General features: G+C 41.8%; 1 protein-coding gene and 1 long non-coding RNA gene across 5 annotated transcripts in view; one reads left to right on the top strand and one right to left on the bottom strand.

Annotated features, from left to right (window-relative positions):
• Positions 1-20,858, top strand: part of LOC307209504 — a 197,411-nt gene that overhangs the window by 133,931 nt on the left and 42,622 nt on the right. The window lies entirely within an intron of this gene.
• FGD5 (FYVE, RhoGEF and PH domain containing 5) overlaps positions 1-20,858 on the bottom strand; it is a 134,896-nt gene that overhangs the window by 92,762 nt on the left and 21,276 nt on the right. The window lies entirely within an intron of this gene.

Below are 20,858 nucleotides of genomic sequence, written 5' to 3'. Positions count from 1 at the left end.
GCTTTTTACATCTCACTTTGCAGTTCGGCTTGCTGTCTGGGCCCCCGTCCTGCATTTCCTGTAAACAGGGAACACTTCCTCCCTGGAGATGACCTGGCAATGAACTAGCAATAGTTGATGTTGGATGCACCACACCCAGAACCTTGCTGTGCTGGAAGGTACAATTGGTGACTGTTAACATATAATAAGTTACTAAAAGCTCACTGAGCCTGTTATAGGATTTTCTGTATCCAGCACTGACAATGCTGGAAATGTTCATTCGTGCCATAAATGTGGTTTTATTCTAACAAAACAAAATGGCGGAAACACGATCAACTTAGGCTTTCTAGTTGTTTCAACGCTACCTTTTCACTGTGATGATATCTCCTGAACATATCATTCTGCTTAAGTATCAAGCTTAGACCAATAAATTCATATCCCTTCACACAGGGAACCTGTGCGCCCCCGCCCCTGAGGTTGCTTGACTACACCTCCCTTAATCCCTCAGCTCCATGCTAACTGGGACTGATAGGGCTTGGAGGGCCACAGGTTCCCTGTCTCTGATCTATGGGCATGCCTGCACTAGATACTTCAAGTGGTTTAACAGGTCTTCCATTTTCTCGGAAAACAGTGGGAATTGCAGTTCTTGGAGGGAAATTTAGGGATCTCTTTCAGAATTATCAGCACCTCACTAATCTACAAAGAACCAGGATACTTTGAGGGAAGCCATGCTAGTTAAAATGGTATGAAACCAATAGAAGCTTGGAAGGGAGGACAAAACAGAAGTTGGCAGCATAGTTTGGGGGGCAGTTAGTATAAATTGTAGAATGAATGTTTATGATGCTGCATTGGTAGTAGAGATTGGGAGGGGGGATTTGATTCATTTCACATTTAAAAGTGAACCTACATAATTCATGCATTTCAAAACAATATGATAACCCAAACACATTCCTCCTTTAAAAATTGAACTTATCCCCCCCCACCCAGTGCTGTTCTCCAGTCAAGTAATGTGTAAAAAAATGTATATTCTATGGTAAAGTATGCATAGGAAAGTATATATTAGTGAGAATAACATGCATTTTACTGGGGGAAATTGCTTTGCAAAAGTGCATTTGATAAAATTGCATTCAAACATATGTATATGAGAAATTCATTCCCGAAGGCTGGTAAATTTTCAAGAGGCTTTTAAAAAAATCGCACACTGACGTGGATGTGTGGAGAACTGAACTTATGTTTGTGAAAATTAGAAACTGAGAGAACCAACACTGTTAGATTCACCCATCTCTAATTAGCAGTGAACTACTAGATAAATCAACACTCCGCCCCACCCCGTTCCTTGGCTTTTATTATGTATCCTCTTCAGAATCTATTCTTCTCTGCCTTTTGTAGTTACACTATGTCAAATAAAGCAATGCAAACATTTCTAGGGTTATTACTGCACATCTCCTAGCCAACTGGAAAAATAATTCATACATTTACACGTTTTATTAGGATCCCACCCTATTTTATGGATGCTTAAGCCAGTGCAGGGGGCTGGGCAATTAATAGAAATTCAGTGGTGAAATGCTGCATGGACAGATCTAGAGCAGATCTTGTTGTAGAGTAATACCAGAACATTTCACCCACCTTCCTCAATAAATAGGCCCATATGGGCTTAAGACTAGAAATTCTGGGGAAATGGGGATACAACTCTCATTGCTGTAAGCAGCCCAAGGGCAAAAGCAGTTATCATGAAGCTTAAGCTGAGCACCACACAGGTTCAAGCCATCACTCACCCAAAACACTGGATGTGTAAACACCACCTTTTCTGCCCGTCTGTCAGAGATGCAAGAAAATTGTCTGGATATATTGCAGCAAAATTGGCTAACCTTCTTGAGCCTTTCTCCCACCCTACCCCCTTAGTTTTACAGTCGAGACTCCTTCCAAGCAGGCATTTGTCCTGATGGTTTCTGTACAAATACACACACCAGACAAGGGCAGCAACCTTGGAAGATTTATCTAGTGCTGCTTCCCACAGAATTGCAACTTGGGGGAGGGGGAGGGGAGACACAGAGAGAGAAAAGTAGTGAGGCATCTCAGTGAATACTAGAAAAGCATAATAATCTTGAGAAAGTGTCACCAGGCCACAAAGCCAGACAGACTGGAGCTGTGTTAATGGCACATACTGGAGATTGTTTTCACTGCTCAGGACTTAGAAGAGAATCCAATCATGAACTGTACTGCACTAAGTTATTATCATTCTGCGGGTCTACTATATACAGTACGTGCGAGGTACTTAAGATTTATAAAGTGTCAATGGAGGCTTAAATTTAGGGACTGCTTACGTATACATGCATAACACTCATGTACACACTTACCAAAAAGAGAAAACACTGAATAGCATTCAGCGGAAGTTCTACTCAAATTAGCCCAAAGGAAATTAATGAACCTAAGTTAGACCACAGTTACTCCATACGTTTAAAGCACACTGATACCACTTTCATGAGTTCCCACAAATTATGAGTTCCCACAAAGAATTCTGGGAGCTGTAGTGTCATACCCCCCAACATTTCTCCAATGAAAATAGGGACGTCCCATTCCATAATGATAATTTTACTATTTATACCCCACACATCTTAGTGGGTTGTCCTAGCCACTCTGGGCAGCTTCTAACATATATAAAAATATAATAAAATGCTAAACATTTTTTTTTAAAAAACCTCCACACAGGATTGCCTTCAGACAGCTCGGGAGCTGGATAACTCCATGCTTTTCTCCAGTGAAAATAGGGACATCCTAAGGAAAAGCAGGAAATCCTAGGATCAAATCTGAAACCGGGGCGACTTCTCTAAATCAGGGCCATCCCTGGAAAATAGGGACACTAGGAGTGTCTGTAGTTTGTTAAGGATGCTGAGAGTTGTTAGGAGGCCCCTACTCCCCTCAGAGAGCTAGAATATTCTGAGTGGTTTAACAATAAATCCCTCTTCAGAGGACACTGTGGGAATTGTAGCTACTGGGGGCGAATAAGCGTCTTGCTTACCAGACCCAGACCTGCTTGGTTTCAACAAGGTGGCAACTTCATGTGCTTTCAGACCAGCAAAAGATGGATCCCTGACCATTTTCAGGGCAGTTCCACATAAAACGGGCCACAGTAGTACGTAAGTTAAGTAAGGCATAAGGCTTGAGAAAACATTAGCAGAACTTTTTGACATTTCACACATTTCATAGGGCAGCAAGTAGGTAAGGCTGATCTGATCACAAAACCATAGAACAAATGAATATATTTCACATTATGGCCCCATATACAATAACCAGCAGAATTCCCCCATAACTCATCTCTCTGGAGAAAACAAGATCAAGGACGCCAGCTTAGAAACCAACCAGTTCACACCTAAGTCTCAAACAACAATTTCGGATAGTCATTTTTCAGTGACCTCCTTATTAATAGACTTTCCTGCCAACTAATCCCTGAGGCTTCAGGCAATGGCTTCGCTGGCTGAAGATGGAAGAACAATTTTACAGCAAAAGATGGTTTCTTTTATTTTTCTGTAACTGCTGGGAAACTTGCCAGTGAAGAGTTGCAAAGGTAATGCTCTGAACACCCTTACAAAATTGCTGCCGCTGGTGAATTTCAGCTGTTTTCAAGATCTCTACTCCAAATATGTTTGATGTTATAAGGGTAAATTAAAGGAAATTATTACTCAAAGTAAATAGAACCATAACTCCATTACATAGGATTTGTTTACTTTCTGAGATCCAAACCCAATCAAGGCTTCAATCAATCATGTTATTTGTATGCTGCCTTTCCAAAGTTAAAATCATGCTCAAAGTGGCTTACAACATGTAAAAAATTACATCACTGCAAACGTAACAAAAGTAGTCAAAAACAATAAGCAAAATATCAAAAGTACACAACCAAATTGAACTACAGTGGACGCTCGGGTTGCGAACATGATCTGTGCAGGATGCACGTTCGCAACCTGCATCTGCGCATGCGCAGGTTGCAATTCAGTGCTTCTGCGCATGCACAAAGTGCAATTTAGTGCTTCTGCACATGCACGGCTGGTGAAACCCAGAAGTAACCCGTTCCAGTACTTCTGGGTTTCGGTGGTCCGTAACCTGAAGAAACACAACCTGAAGTGTCTGAAACCCAAGGTATGACTGTGTTTCCACATAAATCAAAAGATCCAAAATAAAAATACAAAAAACCCAGCAACAACCTCATCCCAACCCTGCCTCCTAAACAACACCCCAGCCCAAGGTTCTGTTCAGCAGCCTCAGCTTTTGTAGCTGGCGTCTGCCCTCCCAGGCCAAGTGAAAAAAGGGCTGCAAGGCAGACAGCAGGTCTTCCACAGCTCGCAGCTCAGACGCAGCATGTTCACATGGTGCACTCATAGTCACAGTTTCTGTTTGGTGGACTTCTAAAATTACTGATCATCCAGAATGCAGACAATGTGAAAATTGCAAATCAGTCTGTGTGAGGGTGAATCATAATCAAATAACTAATGCAAAGCATTATCGCAAAAAAAAAAAAATATTGATTTCATTTCCCCTTCAGCCATGTGTAAAAAGGGACTAAAAACAGATAAAAAGCAGGAGAAGATAAGATATGGAGAAACGGAATCGGATCTGGATCTCTGAGAGAATGATTAAAAGGAAGCAAGAAATCCTTAGTTTGCTCTTTGCTGTTCAGTAAGGGAGATGAAGTGTGTGATAGACACTTCCTTCAAAGCAATAACAATGCCCAGAGCCCATGATTCTCACTTACACAGCACTTTTTAGTATTCAGAGCACTGTACGACTTTTTTCTCTCATCCAGCCTCAAAATGTCCCTATGAGCAAATAGCATTCTTGCAGCTTTGTTGCGGACAACAGACAAAGCAAAAGAGAAAGGGCTGGCCCAGAGGCAGTGTAGTGTAGTGGTTAGAGGACTGAGGAAACCCATGTTTGGCTCCACACTCTGGTATGAAGCTCACTGTATACCCACCCATGTATAACTCACATGGAGTTTACTGCAAATAAGAACAGTGTGCATGTGACGGCTGTTTTTAAAGGTGAAATGAACGCTGTTCAGTGTGCAACTACTGCGATGAAATAGGCTGTGGCTCATCCCTGCCTGCAATTTGGGTCATGTGATGCAAAAGCCACAATCCTCCTAGTCTTGGAAATGTTGGGTGAATGTCATGGACTGGCTGGGTGCAGAGGAATGGTGGGGAAACCCAGCCAGGGAACCCTCAAGGGAAGAAGGCTCAGAGCCCAGGGAGTGATGGTAGGGTGACAAAGAGTGGTCAGGGGGGAAAGAGACAGACGATTCGGAGGAGGACATGTCAGAAACTGAAGAGGTAACATGGCTTAGTGAGTTTGGAGAAATGGAAGTAGGAGAGTGGAGTGAGGGACGTCGACAAGCTCCCCTCCCCGCTGGTCTCCCAGAACCAGAAGAGGTATGAAAAGGGTGGAGGAGAAGTTAGCTTTTCAGAAGTGCAGTCTCAGATTGCTTGGGAAAGGCCCTGGGAAGGAGAAGACTTAGGCAGATGTGGAAAGGCAGATGTGGAAAGGCCATCTCCGCAACTGCCTCATAGGGGCAAGACCTACAGAAGAAGAGTTGCTGTGCTCATTTGGCCTGGCACTCGTATGCAGATCCTGTTTTTGCTAATGAAGGCTTGACTTCATTTATTCCATGTGATTTACTGCTGGCTCGCTCCTGGCAGTGAGAGAGCTGAAGTACTCCCAGTAAACTCTGTATATAACCAGAATCTTTCTTCTCTGTATTATTTCTTCACTTAATCCAGCCTGACCCCTAATACCTGAAGGAGCGTCTCTCCCTATACTTGCCTGCCTGTGTCTTAAGATCTTCTGCTGCAGTCCTACTCCAGCTGCCTTCCTTAGTGTTATGGAATCGCAAAGAGGAGGGCCTTCTCAGTGGCAGCACTATTCCAGCTTTGAAATACCTTACCTAAAGAGACTTGCCTAGCTGGCACCTGCTTTTTGCTCTTTTCAGTACTGGGTTAAGATGTTTTTATTTACCCAGGCATTGCATGATCCCTCAGTCTACCCTGTAATTCTGCTGTCTTTTATTATGGTTGTCACTGTTAGTATTTTATTGTGCTGTGTTAGGTTTTTGCACTTGGAATCTGAAGTGATGAAGGTGGTACAGAAATATTTTAAGCATTTTTTAAAAGGTTTTAGATGTGGATTTCCCCCCCCCCCCAAAAAAAAAAAACCCCACCTGGTTTTAAACTATATTTCCTTGTTTCTGATCCACTGGATTTATTCTTAAAGTGTAGCTTGCAGCCATTCAGTGACCTCGACTGTCTTCATAACGGGGAATTCCACACAAAGAATAATACAATTCATATACTGGGTGGAACAAAACATGGAATTTTCCCTGGCAGGGGGTGAACAACTTGTTGATATAAATTTGCAGACCAATTGGATGGAGAGTATAAAAAGGACAATTGTTTTGCTAAGATTATTTCCAGATTTTCCAGGCTGTTATGGGCCAACACAACAATCAAGAGCTGGCTATTCATAATAGGAAAAAAACATAGAATGAAAGAGAGCGATTCACAGATCAGTTACAAAGGCATCAGCCTACTGAAGCCAATAGCATTGCACTGGTGTGACATGGCGTGTGGAGGGTGTGCCTTGTTAATAGGTTTGCTGTTTCCTCTTCAGCAGAATTTCACATATAATGATTTCACATGTTTCGTGATAAATTGCTTGACTTTTAAGGAGATTTACAGAACAATGAAATTCTATACTGCTCATGTGGTACCATAAGAGGCAGCAAAGAAACAACAAGAAGTAGCAATATTAAGAATGAGAACTGATACTCAATAGATATAATTCTGCCACTGATTTTAACTCTCAAAGCCTGAATATAGTCTTTATTTAAAATAGATTTTTCTAGCATTCAGTTTTCTGACTATAAGCTCACTCTGAGTTATTGCTGAACTCATAACCCAGGAGTGAACAAATGAAGACAAAAAACTCTCATATGGACTGGTAACACTGTACGTATTGTAGAACCAGGACTGTAAGCATGGTCCTAATTTGTCTACATTTCCCCTTCTCACGTTCCCTTTTCTTTCATTTTAAAGCCAAATTATTACTTTTCCTTTATTTGTGTTCGGCAACATGACTTAATCATGAAACTTGAATCAAGGATCTTTACATTTTAGTTTGAATTTCTTGCCAGTCCATTGTTTCCATGGAATTCCTCACAATAAGGACAAGGAACAAGTTTCTAAACAAATACAGCACAGGAGAGAACAAGTTGGCTTTTCGATTTGCGGAATCCATGAGAGGACACTACCCAGTGGTACAGTACATGCTTAAAGGCTCAGGTGGAACCGTTGGAATCTCCACTAAAAAGCAGGGATGGGGAACCTGTGGCCTTCAGAGGTGTTGTTGGACTCCAACTTCCATGAGCCACAGTCAACATGGCCAACAAATAGTCAGGGATGATAAGAGCTGGAATCCAACATCTGGAAGGCCACAGATTTCCCAGCCGTAACTTGAAAACATATGAGTACAGAGCTGGGAAAGCCTTCCACTTGAGCCACAGCCAATCTTAACAGATAGACAATATTGATCCAGGTGGGCAAACAGTCCCACAGTTTTATATGTCGACAGTTGGAAAACGTTTGTACTTTGGAAATGTGATAACAAGTCAAAGAGTGGTGCATTGCCACCTACAGAACAGATCAAATGATGTACTAATGTACTAATGCAAAACGTGCCAAAGAATAGGAAGCTATCTCCCAGTACACATTTTCTGAGCCCGTCACTCCAGTTATTTGACTCCATGGTGAAGAACCAATATTTTGGACAGTGTATCTGAAAGCGATGTCCAATGGCAGAATAGCCACTGGCAGAGAGGCTGAGGAAATTCACCTGTACTAGCAGCACATATCATTGCCTCATCCCTTTCATGACACATTGCTTCAAGCTCTTCTCTGCAATGGCCTGTCCAGCACTGGCTTCACTATTCCCTCAAAAGGAAAATAAGGACAAAACTGGGAGAGTGCTTTACCAGGAACAGGCACCACTCCTTGAACAGGGTCTGTCCCTGATAAACAGGGGAAATTGGAACATCTGGAAATGGCATGGCGTAAAGTGAACTGAGCTTCAAGAAAGCTACTGAGGCCTAGTCATGGGATCTACTTCCTGCATTGGTAGACGGTCTCCACTAGAGAGAGCAAAGGAAACAAAGATGCAAGAAGGAACTATTCTTGCAATATGCTGTTGCTTTGATTATGTCCTACAGTATGTGTGGTGATGCCCCAGTGACAAACCCAGTCCAAGCTGATAGAAGTTGAGCTTGTGGCCTGTAGATCATGGAAAGGTGTTTGGTGGTGATAGGTCTAATTATGCTTACTTTAGGCCTTTGAAGAGATACCCCCCTAATTAATCCGACCAATTACCCAAGCGAAAGGGTCCTTTTATTGGCTCTTTAAGAGGGGTCCTGGCAAAGCAGACCGTGCCTCTTAAATACATTCTCCCATCCATTAACTCTAATTGGTCCATTAAGATAAAATTAATTGTTGCGTGCCAGTGAAAAGCCAATATTAAGGGGCTTTACATTAAACCCCCATGGGTCCCATCAAAGCACAGTTCTTGCAGGATAATTAAAAGTGGACTGTATGCTATAAATAACTGTGTCGGATTGAACAACAGACCATAAACTATTGAATTAGATTTGTAACAACTGCAACTACAACACCCAAAAGCAATTGCATTTTTAATGCTATGGGATATAGGCACTGTGTATCATTAAGTAGCAAGGAAAAGAAGATTCACGGGCTGCCTCAGAGTGGTAATGCACCATGCCTCATCCAATAAATCTTTGCAATAAGAGTCGGCAAACAGCATATAGAGAAGATAATGCATTCCTATGCAGGATAGAAGAGGAGTTGGTGATTTCTAATGTGAACATACGCTGGCCATATTCTCATTCTTCTTCCCATTACAGGCAATACCGGACTAGTTTTGCAGGCTGATGAACTCCTTTCCTATCTGTAACAATTTTTGCACTCTGGTGACGGGAGCAGAAGAGACAAATATTATAGCCAAGGTAGTATACAGTCAGTGTTGCTAATGGCACCAGGAAGGAATAAGCGATAATATGCTGTAGTAGTTACAGTTGCTGTTGTATACGGCAGTGTTTTGCTTGGATACCACTGGTTGTGATAAAGGAACAGCATCACGTACACAACTAATTGCTACTGGCACATCATGCTACCTTAGGCATTAGCTGGTAAAGGGGAATCCACACAGACATGTCTCTGATTATTACTGCCAGTATACCAATAATGGTGATGGAGTTACAATTTAGCTGGTGTGATCCCGTGAATGCACATACAGTGGTACCTCGGGTTACATATGCTTCAGGTTACAGACTCCGCTAACCCAGAAATATTACCTCAGGTTAAGAACTTTGCTTCAGGATGAGAACGGAAATTGTGCTCCAGCGACGCAGCAGCAGCAGGAGGCCCCATTAGCTAAAGTGGTGCTTCAGGTTTTAAGAACAGTTTCAGGTTAAGAAGTTTCAGGTTAACAGTTTCAGGTTAAGAACGGACCTCTGGAACGAATTAAGTATTTAACCCGAGGTGGGGGCCACTAGGTGGCGCATCGGAAGATGGCTGACAATAACATCTCTCCGACCCACACGAGGTAATTTGGAAGCTATGATGGGGGTAATTAGCCTCCTTAACCCCCCCAGGATTATGGGGGGGGGGCGGCCCTTGCCTGCTGTGCCCTATACCACCCCCGAATTTGTGGGGGTGGGGGCACTAGGCACAAAGCCCTCCTGTGGGATTTTCGGCACTCCTCGACGCCGTCCCCGATTCGCGCCGCTGGTTGCAATGATCTTTAAAAGAAATAATTTGGACATGATTAATTGCACATACATCAAGGAAAAAGGGGAGTAAATACTGCTGACAGAAGAGATCTCTGATAACAAGACAACAATAAAATATGAGAAGAACGTCAAGATACGGTAATGACTGAGGGGGGAGGGGGGGAAAAACCTGCCTCTACCTTTTTATGTGATTTAACAAGAATCCCCCCCCCCTAATGAGTCAGAAATTAAGGACTTAAGCTGTGGATTTAAGGCTGTGCGGAGATAAACTTTCGATCCAAAGCAATGTTTCAAGATGAAGCTGGAAAGCTAAGAGTTTTGGAATGACGCAGTCAGGAAAAAATGCCGTTCGCCATTTTGTGAGGCATTGTGGGAGCTCTTGGGTCTGGGAGGAGAAAGAGAGAAATAGAGTTGTTTACATATCGTGAATCAACTCCTCGGTGGGACTTAAGAGCGACAAATGCCAAAATTTACGATGGAAAAAGTGATGTTATCTACGAAGCAGATATATGGAAACCATCTGGACTTAGTGGAGGAACGGGAAATCCACACAGGATTATTACACTTGCTATCGGCTTAAGGAGACTAACAGAAGAGATCGTAAAGGAAAAAGAGAAATTATACGAACAAGATATGAACAAGATGTGGCAACACCAAGATAAGACTGGATAGAATTATGAACTTTGTTTGGACTGATTGGGACTGATTTGGACATTAACGCAGTAATAAGAAGATGATCTGAATTCCCCTTTGGATCTTGAAGTATGGGTTCCCCCAACAAAATTTAAAAATTTGGCTTTGTAATTCGGAATTTATATGATGTGATTTAATTTGATGTGATTGGCCAGTTAATAAAAATTAAAAAAAAAAAAGTATTTAACCCGAGGTACCACTGTACATATATACATAGTGCTAAACTTTTAAGAAACTACTGCATGAGGGGGTTAAGACTATAGGGTAAGCTGTCTTGTCAGGCTTAGCACCTTGAGAGGAAGGATTACCACTTGGTTCTCTCACTTCCACCATGTGAACCCTACCAGCAAGGAGGTCCAAGCAAATTACCGTGTTCTTCGCTCTATAAGACGCACCAGACCACAAGACGCACCTAGTTTTTGGAGGAGGAAAACAAGAAAAAATATATTCTGAATCTCAGAAGCCAGAACAGCAAGAGGAATTGCTGCGCAGTGAAAGCAGCAATCCCTCTTGCTGTTCTGGCTTCTGGAATAGATGCGCAGCCTGCATTCGCTCCATAAGACGCACACACATTTCCCCTTACTTTTTAGGAGGGAGAAAGTGAGTCTTATAGAGCAAAAAAATACGGTACTTAGAAACTCTTACCATTTCGGCACCTATGTTATATTGCCTGTCTCTTCTTTTTGCTATATTAGGGTATGAAACTTAATTTTTGCAAATTTATTCAGTGATGGGACTTAAAATAAGTATTTTGGGTGTGAGAAATTCAAATCTGCTATTATTTTTGTGATTTAACTTGGTAAATCTATGTTTGATGAAGAAGCACATAAACTGCTTTTGGAAAACCATGGAATTTTAATTTTACCTTCTGAAAGGTGATGCTAAATATTAAGAATAAGAATATATAATATAACTGCATGTACTTGGCAATCATTTTTAATTATTTCTATGCAATTTTACACACATTTTACCTACCAAGTAAGACAAAATTATATTAATTTAACCAAAATATATTTTGTATTTCCAAGTACTGTGGAATGCCCTCCCATCATACGTCAAACAGATAAATAACTATATGACTTAAGGAATGCATCTGAAAACAGCCCTGTACAGTTAAGTTTTTAATAGTTGATGTTTTGTTGTGTTTTTAATATTATGTTGGTAGCTGCCCAGAGTGGCTGGGGCAACCCAGTCAGATGGGTGGTATATAAAAAATAAAATGATTATTACTGTTATTATAAGTTGTGTTACAACTTTTAGCACCCCTCATTTTTGGAACCTGAAAGTTGAAAAATTCAACACGCCCTACTGTGTCCTGCCTTTGAAGCATTTGTAAGTAAACCATTTTTTAACTTACCAAACATGTGGTCTTTTTCTATGCTAAGGGAAGTGAAGAATTTAGAAGCAACTTAGAAGGAGATATTTTAAAAGTCTAACAGCCTATATTTCCATGCTTTACTTTGCTGCATGTTTCGCGATTTTAAATCTCTGCTGGGATTTTAAATCTCTCACCAATGAGTACTTACCCCAAACCTGGATCCAGGCTTTCAGGGAATATTATTTTTCTTTTACCACATCCAGTATCCATTATTCAACCAAACCGAATTAACCAGCACAACATTCAGTGGTATTTTTCTAGAAAAAGAAGTGCTGGGACTCACCATGAACTCCTCCCTTGTTCTCTTATAATGTCAATGGCGCCTACCTGAGATGTGAGGAAACTAAGTTCTGTCAGTTCCAGATGAAAAAAAGTCCTGACTCTATAATTCAACAATGTTCCGCCCTGAATATTGTTCATCTTTCAGTCTTCGGTTTCCTGATTTTATAAGGTAGGCTTCCCTTGCAACGTTCCTTATGATCACAGGATAAACACTGGGCGAGGTATTTTGCTCCAAGAAAGCTTTCTGCCTAAATTGTACTTACTCATGGATAAATTGGCTCATGTTTTATGCCCCAGTCTGACGTTTCAAGTGGCAAGCTGACAGCAAATGCCCTCAGCCAGGAAATCAGCTTGAAAGGGAGGAATTCAGCCAACAATTCCCACGCTGGCACTCGGCCTTGCTAGGCAATCCTGGCAGGCTGCCTTCTGGTCTAGTTATAAGAGGAACCCTGTGGATCCGACCAAAGAGGCATCTAGTCCAGCTTTCTGCTTCCACACTGGCTGACCAGAAACATCTGGGAAGTCCACAGTCAAAATATGTAAGCAATAGCAGCACTCTCCCATTCTTGTGTCCCAGCCTTTGATATTTGGATGTAGAATGCATTTGAGCCTAAAAATCCATCACAATCTTTTCCTTCATTAATTTGTGTAGCCCCCTTTTAAAGTCTTGTAATTCGCAAGAGCAAATTTGTACAAATTTGCCCTAAATCCCCATCTACTTTAATGGGATCAGTCCAAATTCTAGTATGATGTGCTGTGGGGTGCGGGTGGGACGGCGTCTCTCTGTCTATTTTCTGTACACTATGTATTATTTTATAAGCATCTGCCATGGCACCTACTTACTGTACTTCTATCCCCCCCACCACAAGCCAAATGTGTCTCCTTTACAGCCAAAGAGCTGATAAGACACAGCCCTGCTGCAGCACACTCCAAATGATCACTCTTAGTGCAAATCTATATCTTAATATTCAACATGGGGAAGGTGCTGAAAATGGCATATCCGCGTCAAATTGTCTCTCACTCTTCTGTAACATGGAGCACTCCCCGCACGAGCTGACAACCATCACAACCTGTGCATTTCCTACCCTTATTAGTTGTAGGCAATGGTGTGCAGTGGGGGAGAGGAAAACACACCAGACCATTATCTCATTATGATACAGGAGGGGGTGAAAGAGGATACCATTCTTGGCAACAGACCCATGGCCAGTGTCATGCATATCTCTGCCCTTAGGCAGGTTTCTTCCACACTACAGAAGAAGAGAAGAGGAGGCCAGTGTCATGCATATCTCTGCCCTTAGGCAGGTTTCTTCCACACTACAGAAGAAGAGAAGAGGAGGAGTTTGGATTTGATATCCCGCTTTATCACAACCCGAAGGAGTCTCAAAGCGGCTAACATTCTCCTTTCCCATCCTCCCCCACAACAAACACTCTGTGAGGTGAGTGGGGCTGAGAGACTTCAGAGAAGTGTGACTGGCCCAAGGTCACCCAGCAGCTGCATGTGGAGGAGCGGGGAAGCGAACCCGGTTCCCCAGATTATGAGTCCACTGTTTTTAACCACTACACCACACTGGCTCTCTACAGACCTTTTGTGGTGCATTATTTTTTCCAAAACCAGCTGGAAGTGGAATTAAACCAGAGGTTCCACACAGCACATAAAAGACCACTATATTATCCGAGAGTGCCCTTTGTCCCACTGCCAAAACCCTTCAGTAATGTCTGCTCAACAGTAAGTTGCAACCTGTTTTATTGCTTTCTGATAAGCTTAGGTAGGGGATTAGCAATGAATGGCCTGTTAATTACTTCTTGACTAACCTCTCTAGGACTTCCAGGTGGGAACTTTTCTCTTTTATTTTTTATGTCTTTTTTATAGCAAAATAATGCTATTTCTCTATTACGGGGGGACGGGGGGATGGACCTAAGTGATGTAAGGAAACTATTAATTAAAGTCACCTCTTTTTCCAGCAACAGTAACTGACAGTGGGGCAATTAACAGAGGCTATACAGAGGTTGAATCTGTAAACAGGAAATGTTTAATCAAATGTGCAGGAGCCCTTAAAAACCTCAGTAGTGTTTTGCTTATCTACACTAGACAGGACGGTGCTGCAATGAAGTATAACTACCCCTCCTTTTGCCACAATTCAGATATTAAAAACCAAAGGAGGACAGCACAGAAAACCATTTGAATGCAATGGAAGGACGACATCATCAGAATGCTCTGTAAACACTTAATGAATGAAGTTTTTCAAAAAGTGAAGAAACTTAGGAAGCCAATTTCAAAGGAAAGGGCTAGTGCGGAAACAACCATAGCATGCAGACCAGGACTTAACAGAGCTGTACAGCCAGGGCAGGCGAGATCCTACAGCAACATGCATCAGATACTGCATTGTCAAGGGGAAATGTAATATATTCATTCTCTGCTTCTATTAACTCAATTTCCATTCCACTACATGGCCCATTTGAGCTCTCAGGGTGGCTAACCATAATAAACAGACAATAAAACAACAATAAAAACCAACAAAATAAAATACCAATTAAAAGAAGTGTTGCCAAGATAATAGTAAGACAGATTTGCAGTCACAAATAGATAGTACTGAGCTGTGGAATGTAAAGCTCAGACCTAAGGAAAGTCAAGAGTGACTTGCATCAGAAAGCTCTTTCACGAAAGCTTGAAAAGTGCACATACAATATGCTCACAGCTGAAACTCCCTCATGCTGCTAGAAAGAGGGTATCAATCTGGGCCCCATGTTTTTATGCATCATCTGCTCCACACCTCTAGGTAGTTAAGGAGCCTGGTGGTAAAGATGGGAAAAGGGCTAGTTCTGCTCAAGAGAAGACCCACTGAAATGAATGAATCCCAATGAGATATGCCCATTAATGTCATTGGGTCAACTGAGTAGGGCAAACATTTGAATTAGTCCACCATTTGCACCTTTTTGTGTGTTTGTTATACATTGTGTGAGTTATGAAGCATTTCATAACTAATAATAATAATAATAATAATAATAATAATAATAATAATTTATTATTTGTACCCTGCCCATCTGGGCGGCTTCCAACAAAGATTAAAAATACATTAAAATGTCACACATTAAAAACTTCCCTAAACAGGGCTGCCTTCGGATGTCTTCTAAATGTCAGAAAGTAGTTTATTTCCTTGTCATCTGATGGGAAGGTGTTCCACAGGATGGGAGCCACTACTGGGAAGGCCCTCTGCCTGGTTCCCTGTGACCTCACTTTTCACAGTGAGGGAACCGCCAGAAGACCCACAGAGCTGGACCTCAGTGTCCGGACTGAACAATGGGGGTGGAGACGCTCCTTCGGGTATACTGGGCTGAGGCCGTTTAGGGCTTTAAAGGTCAGCACCAACACTTTGAATTGTGCTCGGAAACATAGACAGCACATCTGGCACAGTGGTTAGGGAATTGGACTGAGACCTGGGAGACTGAGGCTCTAGCCTTCACTCAGCCATGATGGTCAGGGGCCTGTGGATTTTTCTTAGCCTAAGCCTACCTCACAGGGTTGTTGTAAGGTTATAAAGGGGAGTGTAAGACTCATGTCTGCCACTCTGAGCTTCTTGGAATGAAAGTGGGATACAGACAACAGCTTTCAGTCAGTTTGTTTAACTTTGATCGCAATGATTGCCATTGCTGCAAATTAGTCCCTTTCAGAATAAGTACAAGTCCTGAATATCACCTCTCTTTTTTTTTTTACTTTGAAACCAATTAGCTTCTAGTGACAGCTGACAATCATCTCTGATTGTGCTGACAACTGTATAATAGGAGCCATAAACACAATTGGCTATTTGAAAACATTAAAGCAGTACAGTTTTCAGCTTGTTAAAACTGCCCAGCGCTCTCATCTACCTAATATTTGGAACGGCCTCATCATCATCCCCAGAATTCTGATCTCTTATTCAATACTCTTACACCTTTACCCACAGAAGAACTATCTCACCCCCTGCACCAGACTATTGGGAATTCAGTGCTAACTAGTGTTATAGATCCCAGGAAGCGTTGTCTTCTGTTTTGAAACATAGGAGTTACTCCCATAGTTCTGATGTTCAGAGGTCACCATCTATGGAGAATGGGGAGATATCAGCAGGTGGGGGGACCCCAAGGTTTACAGAAATACAAGCAATATTTTCTGGGGGGATACGTAGGTGGGAACCCAGCCCCCAAACAGGACCAGGATGAATGCTCAATAGATGCAGAATGCAGACTGCCAGGGGCAGGGCAGAAAATCAGGAGGGAGGGACAAGGGGATAAAATAACCTGAACAGGAAAATTCTACATTGCAACATTTTGTTCAGGTTCCACATGCACAGACTATAATCCATACAAGACTGTGTGACTTTTCAGAGACAATGGACAAAAACCTTCATCCATCACCACCACGCCTTGCCACTGGAGAGAACCAAGCGCTGACTGTGCAAGGAACAGAAGGAAATGACCTTGTACTAAATCTAAAAAACACTCCATCTAGTTCAGTATTTTCTGCCCAAACTGGCAGCAGCTGCCCAGGATTTGAGGCAAGCGCTACCTGAAGACCCTCTCTCCTGAAATTCCCGACAGTGAGTCAGGTTACTCGTGGGGAGGCCATTACAACAGAGGTATTTGTCTTTCTTTCTGAACACACTGCTTCCCATAATGTTGGGATTTCCCTGGGAAAATATAAAGTCTAGAATGATACTCCAAAAACAAGAGGTGAAAGGCAATATGCTGCTAGGCCACATCATGCAGCAGAAAACTCATCACTGTGGGGCCCATAGGCCTTCTCCACACAATATGACTAACTACTTTTCACGGAAAGAACAACCTTAACGGCATTTCTAATGCTGCATTACCAAATTATATTTTAATTATTAATGCTAGTTGGCTAAATTTTGGGTAACGCTGGAAACTGCCCTTCAGGGGACAATGTTCCAGTTACTAAGCCCCACGTCAGTAATTGAAAGGAAAGATTATCTCTTGCATGCTTTCATTACCGAGTTCTTTCACTATCAGTTTGATGGAATCTAATTAAAAAATATTAGCCAAGATATACCACACCCACCCGCACAAAGGCCTTTATCTCCCTTTTCTTTTCTGAAGAAAAGAAATTAAAAACCGAAATTTTCTCTCTGGTCAGTTGCAATAAACCCCTGCAAACACTGGGGCTTCCGAGGCATCTAAATGGTGTTGTAATTTGTTAGTGTTTTTTGAATTCTATTCATGTACCTCAATACAGAAAAACCATCGTAATGAATACTAGAGCTGGTGCAGTACAGAGGCAGGTAAGAGACTGAGGTGCAAATCAGGAAGTCCCCAGATCACATTCTGTCTCTAGTATGAACTCGCTGGTTGACCTTAGACAAACCTCTCACTCCTAGTCTTCATTTCCCAATTATAATACTGCCTCACCCTACAGGAGAGATGAAGATCCCACAAGCCTCCTGATGTTAATGCATTATATTAAAGAAAGTGTGTATAGAAGTGAAAACAATGTACAAAAGCATAATACAAAATTTCTTTCAATATTAGGCATAATTGCATACAAAACTGGATATATCTCGAAGAATGAAAGAAAATGTGGGAAGATGGGAGTCAGCAACATCTGGAGGGCCACCAGATCCACACTGCAGCATTACATAATGCTGTAAGGCTTGCAACCCAATAATATAAAGTGCTATACAAAGGGAAGTGCTTTGAACACTTGAAAGCGCTATACAAATGTTAAGTATTAAATATATGTTTGCAGTCATTATTTCATTCCACATCCTGATATCTTAAGAATCCCTTAAAGCCTACATTTCCCATCACTTATTACAAGAAGTGAACATTGGCTGGTGGCCACCATTTCAACACACAGCCTGGAAGAAATATGGGCGTGATGCCACACGATCATGTATTATGTTAGTCCCAAAGAACCTTTAGTGGGGAGACTGTCCTGGACACCCAAACAATGTACTGTACTGGACACCCAGCTCTGTACTGCCTACACCAGTGATGGCCAAACTTGGCCCTCCAGCTGTTTTGGGACTACAACTCCCATCATCCCTAGCTAACAGGACCAGTGGTTAGGGATGATGGGAATTGTAGTCCCAAAACAACTGGAGGGCCAAGTTCGGCCATCACTGGCCTACACTGACTGCCAACCACTCTTGAGGGTTTTGAGCAGCGTTCTGTCCCAGCCCTACCTGCAGAAGCTGGGGGCCCAACCTGGGATCTTCTACGTATGAGGCAGATGGTCTACCGCTGAGATGTAGCCCTTCCTCATTGATTTCAGTGGGTCTACTCTAAGCATGACTAAGTCTGGACCCAACCCACAATGCTTTAATTGTAGCAGGGTTTTCCAGAACCATAGAGGAAATCATTGTCTCTTGTCTTCTTTTTATAAAATGGGTGGTTTCATCCAGTGCTTTTTTTCTTTAAAAAATGTTTAGGGGTACTCTCATTTTCCTACTCATATTGAACTACTGCTCCTCAATGAGGCCAAACTTAGATTCACAAAATGTTTAGGGGTATGCGTACCCCTGCATCCTCCAAGAAAAAAACCAGCACTGGTTTCATCTGTTAAGTCTTTTTTATTAAAAAAAATCAAAAAATCAAAAGCAGCTGTCATTTTTTCCCAGAGTACCGCATACTTAGAAGCAGCCTTGAATACTGTGCTGAAACTTCCTAAACCAGTTTTGATTGGCTTCCCCTTAACAGACCCATGCTTCCATGGGAAGTTCATAAATGTGTCACAGCCATTTGTGTTGTTCCATATTTTTAACTTTTATCCGCAAGGAACACTCTGAAATTGCACTTCACTTGACAACAACAACAACAACAACAACAAGACATATCAGTTTTCTCAGTCCAGATGCAACCACCGAAAGTGCCAGAGATAAACACCTATAAAGCCATGTGTGTGTGTTCAGATATGAATTCATTTCTCTGTCTATATACTGCTGCCCAACCAAGGCTACCAGGCTGATAATAATGAAAAAACAGAATGGTGCATCCATTGACAAGTGAATCTAACTAGTATGATTCTTAAGATTTTTCTTTGGTCAGGACCCCAGAAAAACATGTTAAAATTTATGCAAAAAATTAAGGATTCAAATTTAGCTCTTGGAAGGCAAGACAGTTTTCACCCACATCCAAGGATAAACTACATGTGCACGATGTCTTCTATTAGTACTTATTTATTTATTGAATTTGTATACCACCCTTCATTTGAAAATCTCAGGGCGGTTCACAGCATAAAAACACAAGAGAAACACACACAAAATGCATAATAAAAACAAGGGCAAGAACAAAACAATAACCCCCTTTCCACAAACACATTTAAAAGGATATAGGATCCTTGATGTTACATGGATGTGGAAACTGGTCCTCCAGATGCTGCTAGACTACAACTCCCATCATCCCTAATTATTTACCATGCTGGCGGGGGTTGATGGGAGTTGGAGTCCAACAACACATCAAGCAGTGCTTTTTCTCAGGGGGCACTCAAGGGCACGCAGTACCGGCACCTCTTTTTGTTATTGTTAAAAAAGGTGGCATTTACTGTAACAACTTCATGGTGTGTATCAGCACCTATTTTTCTAGAAAAAAAGCAGTGGCCTTAAGGTTCACCAGTTCCCCTTTCTAGCTTTATTATGTCAGAGTATTAAAGCGTTCTAGTTTAGCTGTGCATAGTTCAGCTGCTAACTAAAGCCGTGACCCAAGATTATGGGCAACGTACAACAAATGGTAAATAAAGTGAAAATCCCATTCTTTCTTTTTTTTTATAGAAATGTGTGTGCATGTGTCACTGGCTGGTTGACTTGACTGCCACCAAATATAATGATGAGTTTGGCTAGCCCATAATAGCTAAGGATATAGATGCTTCTTTCCCACACAGTTGTCCTTTCCTCTTTTTCTGCCTTGACTGGTATGGGGACAGATTTGCTTTCAAGTTGACTGGTGTTTCCTCTGAGTTATAAACCTGCGTGGGATTGTTAAGATGGAATGTCAAAGCAAAAGAAATCTTTGCTTCGATAAGAGAAAACTAGTGAAATTAAAGGTTAGATCAAGATAGGGGTCCCCCCTCCAAATGATCAGAAAGAAAAAAGCCTCACTGATGTCTCAGATCTCACAGCTTTGGATGTGTTTTTCAAATGATTCGAAAACTGTCCCAAACATTGATCATGACAGACTTTGGTAAAAACAGTGAACTTCATATAGTTTGTAATGGCTGAGTTTGGGGGAAGTCTACAGATTAATCCTTTAACTTTTGGGAGCCAAAACTGACCCTTAGAGGAGCAGACGAGAATAAGGAGTGGCATAAAAGCAGGTAATGTAGAATGCAGTGTGGGAGCTAAGGAGGCAGGTCATGGATGAGCCACAAGCCCCACTGAAATGACAGCATCTAAATCAAACAAGCATGCAGACACATTATCCAGAATAAAAACAAGCAAGATTCAATCTAATCTCTGTCAAAGTTAAGAAGTTCCTTAAAGTGTGTTATGAGAAAAAAACTGCTCCTTTTCCCTTGTGGGGTACCCAAGAGCCCATATAGAGTCCTTTTGTAGGTTCTCTATCGGTAGGAGAAAATAACAGAGACCAACCAGAGACTATTGAAAAGCAAAGCAGCTAGTAAGCCTGATCTTTATTAAAGCTGTTGCAACAGGGTGTTTTCCCCCCCCTACACAAACACAGGAGGGGAGGAGGGACCCC

This window comes from Podarcis cretensis (genome assembly GCF_951804945.1).
Source record: "Podarcis cretensis genome assembly, chromosome: 2".
Taxonomy (NCBI): Eukaryota; Metazoa; Chordata; class Lepidosauria; order Squamata; family Lacertidae; genus Podarcis; species Podarcis cretensis.
The sequence above is the reverse complement of the archived record's forward strand: the minus strand, read 5'-3'. Positions and strand labels throughout refer to the sequence as shown.